The 5,000-nt window shown below is 28.8% G+C and overlaps 1 protein-coding gene across 1 annotated transcript in view; it reads left to right on the top strand.

Annotated features, from left to right (window-relative positions):
* The window catches only part of LOC125037075, a 44,169-nt gene that overhangs the window by 32,634 nt on the left and 6,535 nt on the right, over window positions 1-5,000 (top strand). The gene's annotated exons all lie outside the window — the stretch shown is intronic.

Raw genomic sequence — 5,000 nt, 5'->3', positions numbered from 1 at the left:
TGTGTGTGTGTGTGTGTGTGTGTGTGTGTGTGTGTGTGTGTGTGTGTGTGTGTGTGTGTGTGTGAATGCATTTTTTTTAACAGCCATTCATTCCACTGCAGGACAGAGGCCTTTCTCAGTTCACTATTGAGAGGTTATATAGAAGACGAACAGCAGTGTTACCCTTGCCTGATTTGATGCCCTTCCTAATCAACTGATGTTCGGTGCGCTAACAGTTGTGCCACGGCGGTGACTTCCTCTACGACACCTACGTCTGACTTCTCAAGGCGATATGTCGTTTTCTCGGGCTCGAATAGGCAGTCAGAGCGCAGGCACTTTTACAACCGCCGCGACGGGGAATTGAACTCGGGACCACGAGGGTCGGAGTCTAGTGCTCTAACCACTGGACCATCGCCCAGAAGACCAAATTGCGACCTGAACGTAGCGCCTTGGCCTGTTCGGCCATGTGAATGCATATATATATATATATATATATATATATATATATATATATATATATATATGTGTGTGTGTGTGTGTGTGTGTGTGTGTGTGTGTGTGTGTGTGTGTGTCTATAAATGCATATATGTATATATACGCGCATATATACGTTTATATATACATACCTATATACACGTATATATAAATAGAAAGAGAGGGAGGGAGAGAGAGAGAGAGAGAGAGAGAGAGAGAGAGAGAGAGAGAGAGAGAGAGAGAGAGAGAGAGAGACATAGAGAGAGAGAGATAGAGAGAGAGAGAGAGAGAGAGAGAGAGAGAGAGAGAGAGAGACAGAGAGAGAGAGAGAGAGAGAGAGAGAGAGAGAGAGAGAGAGAGAGAGAGAGAGAGAGACAGAGACAGAGACACACACAGAGAGAGAGAGAGAGAGAGAGAGAGAGAGAGAGAGAGAGAGGGAGAGAGAGACAGAAAGACAGAGACACACACACACACAGAGAGAGAGAGAGAGAGAGAGAGAGAGAGAGAGAGACAGAGAGAGAGAGAGAGAGCTCTCGACCTTCTGTATTCTCTCCCTCCCTGCGTTATGGCCGGACGTGGCTGTGTCGCATGATAGCATGGTACGGGGTCAGGTGTCTGGTCGATCCCTACCGCACCTGCCTCTAAGGACGCTCTCCCCCTCGGCAGACACTTGCTTGTAAGCCTTCCGTGTCCGGCCGCGTCCTTGTCTTGCCCCGAGTATTTCGTTGTGCGCGAATATCTTGAAATCACGTTATTCTCTCTTTATTGTTTTCTCTTGATTATATTTTCCCTCTTTTCACTTCCTTAAAAAAGACATTGTTCGGGCTTAAATGTTTCTAACTTCCTCTGGCATCTTCCTTACTTTGAGAATAAGGGAAAATAAATCGGTTATGGAAATTGATTATCACGATGAAAATAGTGTTGGTAAAGATAATGATGATATTAATAATGATAATAATGATGTTTATGATGATGATGATGATGATAATGATGATAATGATAGTGATAAGGATAATAACAATAATAATATTGATAATAATAATAATAATGATTTGAATATTAGTACTACTATTGCTGCTACTGCTAATAATAATACCAATTATAATAATAATAATGATAACAATAATAATGATAATGATAATAATCATGAGGATAATTATAACAATATCTTTAAGAATGATAGTATCACTTTTAATAATAATGAAAATGAAAATAATAATAACAATAATAATCATCATCATGGAAATCATTACAATAATAATAATAATAATAATAATAGTATTAACAGTGATAATGATAATAATAGTAATAATAGTAATAAGAATCATAATAATAATATCAGTAACAATGATAATAAGAAGAATCATGAGAATAATAAGAATAGTAACAAAAGTAATAATAATGATAATAATAGTAATAATAATAATGATAATATTAGTAATAATAATAATGACAATAATAAGAGTAACAATGATAATAATATTGATGATGATAATATTAATAGTAATAATAATAATAATGATGATAATAATAATAGTAAAAATAATAATAGTAATAATGATAATAGCAATGAATAATAATGTTAGTAGTAATGACAATATAATAATAATAATAGTGATAATGATAATGATGATGATGACAATAATAATAATAATCATAATACTAGTAATAATAATAACAATAATAATGATAATAATAATAATAATAATAATAATAATAATGATAATAATAATTACCATTATAATTATTATGATAATAACAATATTGATAATTATAATAACAATAATAAAGATAATGGTGATGATAATAACAATAACAATTATAATTATATTAATGATAATAATAATGATAATAATAGTAATGATAATAATGATATTAATAATAGTAATAATAATATAGATAATAATAAATACAGTAATATCATCATCACCATCATAATGGTAATAATGAAAATGATGATAATAAGTGATGATGATAATGGCAATAAAAGTGAAAATAAAAGATAATGATAATGATAATAATAATAATAATAATTATAGTCATCATCATAATGATGATGGTAATAATAATAATAATAATAATTATAATAATAATGATAATAATAATAATAATAATAATAATAATAATAATAATAATAATAATAATGATACGAATGATGATAATAATGATAATCATGAAGATTAAATAAACATGGTGGTAATAATACTGCTAATAATGATAACAATAAAACGCACTGCCTCATGTTTTAACCTTTCTTTCCCTAATGAAATGATCCAATTAACTGTCTATAAAATCTTTGTTAATTGGTCCTCATCTACCTTCATATATACATACCCAGAAATCGTAATAATGATGATAGTGAGGATATGCTCATTAATAATGGTATTTAAAGTGGCAATAACAGTAGTAGTAGTAGTAGTACAAATTATCATAGTAATGCTAGTTATAATTACAATAATGATAATGATAGTAATGACGATAATTCTAATGCTAATGATAATGTTAATGATAACTATTATGATTATGATGATAATGATAATATTAATAATTATAATAGTAGTAGTGACATAGTAATGATGATAATATCAATATTAGTAATGATAATAACAATAATGATAATAATAATAATAATAATAATAATAATAATAATAATAATAATAATAGCAATAATAATGATGATAATAATGGTTATGATAATAATGCAAATAATAACGATGATAAAAATGATAATGATGATTATGATAATGATAATAATATTGAATTGATAATATTAGTAATTATCATAATAATAACAATAATAATGATGATAATAATACTAATAATAATAATAATAATAATAATGATAATAACAATAGCAAGAATGATAATAACATTAATAATAGTGATATTGACAACGATAATGAGTCTGAGGAAACAAATGATAATAATGATGATAATGTCAAAAATAGTATAAAAAATATAATGATAGTAAAACCCGTAGTAATATTACCAGCAATAGTGATGGTAATGACAATAATATTATTAATAATATCATCATAGTGATACCACTAATGATAGTAATATTGATGATAATGATGATGATGATGATGATGATGATGATGATGATGATGATAATAATAATAATAATAATAATAATAATAATAATAATAATAATAATAATAATAATAATAATAATAATGATAATAATAATAATGATAATAATAATAATAATAATAATAATAATAATAATAATAATAATAATAATAATGATAACAATAATAATAATAATAATAATAACAATAATAATAATAATAATAATAACTATAATATTAATAACAATAATTATAGTAATGGTAAAAAATAGTAATAAGAATAATTATAATAATTATGACAATAATGATAATGACAGTAATAACAATTATTATTATAATGATGATAGTAGTAGTAGTAATAATAACAATGATAATAACAATAATGATAAGGATAATAAGAATTATACTAATTATCATAGTAATAACAATAATAATAACAATAATAATAATAATAATAAAATAATAATAACGATAATATCTATAATGATAATGATAACAGAACAAATGATAATATTAATGATAATAACAACAACAACAGCTATGACAATGATAATCCCAATAATCATATTCATAATAAAAAGAAAAATAACGAGTATAACAGCGGCAGTGTCCTACCCAGCCACCCACTTCCAATTCAATAATGCAGTAGTTTTTCGTCTAATAAGCATTATCAATCCCTTATTGGGCAAAGAGGTAACTCTCCGTGAGGCAGAGGTGATACGTGGTGTTATTGCTGCTAATGTCTTTGCAATTTGTATAAATATTTGCTTATTGCCATTAACGATTATCATTTTACTGTTATCATCTTCATCACTGTTATCATTCATTTTATTAATATCGTTTTTTTTTTTGCATTCCTATTCCGCATGTTTATCATCTTCATTCGCTATTTCTTTGTTTTCTCCTTCCATAATTCTTCGTCTTCGTTCCTCCCTCATTTCATCTTTCCCGTTCTTTTATTCTCCTCCCTTCCCCTCCTTTCTACCCATCTTTCTCCTTCTGTCCTATCCCCTTTCTTTATCCTCTCTCCTTCCCCCTCCCCCCTCTCACACCTCTACCGCCCCCCCCTCCTCTCCTTCCTTTGCCTGGAGACCGCGGGGCCATAATCGATTCCGGGCCGGTCACCTGAACAGCTTTCTGCTCCTGCAGATGAAACACAGATCAGCCTTAAGAATGATGTGGTTTATTTCGTTATAATATGTTTACTTTTAAGTTTCTTGTTATTTCTTGAATTAAGGAAGTATTTTTGTGTGTTTGATTGCGTTTTTATGGTTGTCTTTGTTTCTAAATACGTGTTGTTTTTTTCTTTCTTCCTATCAGAATGTCGTAAATTTCATCAATATCCTCCCGACTTACAACGATTCCTTCCTCTGCCTCTCCTTCTTCCCTCCTTTATCATTCCCATACACCTATTTCCTTTCATATCAGTCACAGCCCTCCGCTGACATTATTTCTTAAATAAACCTAGGAGTCACA

Source organism: Penaeus chinensis, chromosome 22 (genome assembly GCF_019202785.1).
Source record: "Penaeus chinensis breed Huanghai No. 1 chromosome 22, ASM1920278v2, whole genome shotgun sequence".
Classification (NCBI taxonomy): domain Eukaryota; kingdom Metazoa; phylum Arthropoda; class Malacostraca; order Decapoda; family Penaeidae; genus Penaeus; species Penaeus chinensis.
Note: the sequence above shows the minus strand (reverse complement) of the source record. Positions and strands in the feature narration are given on the sequence as shown.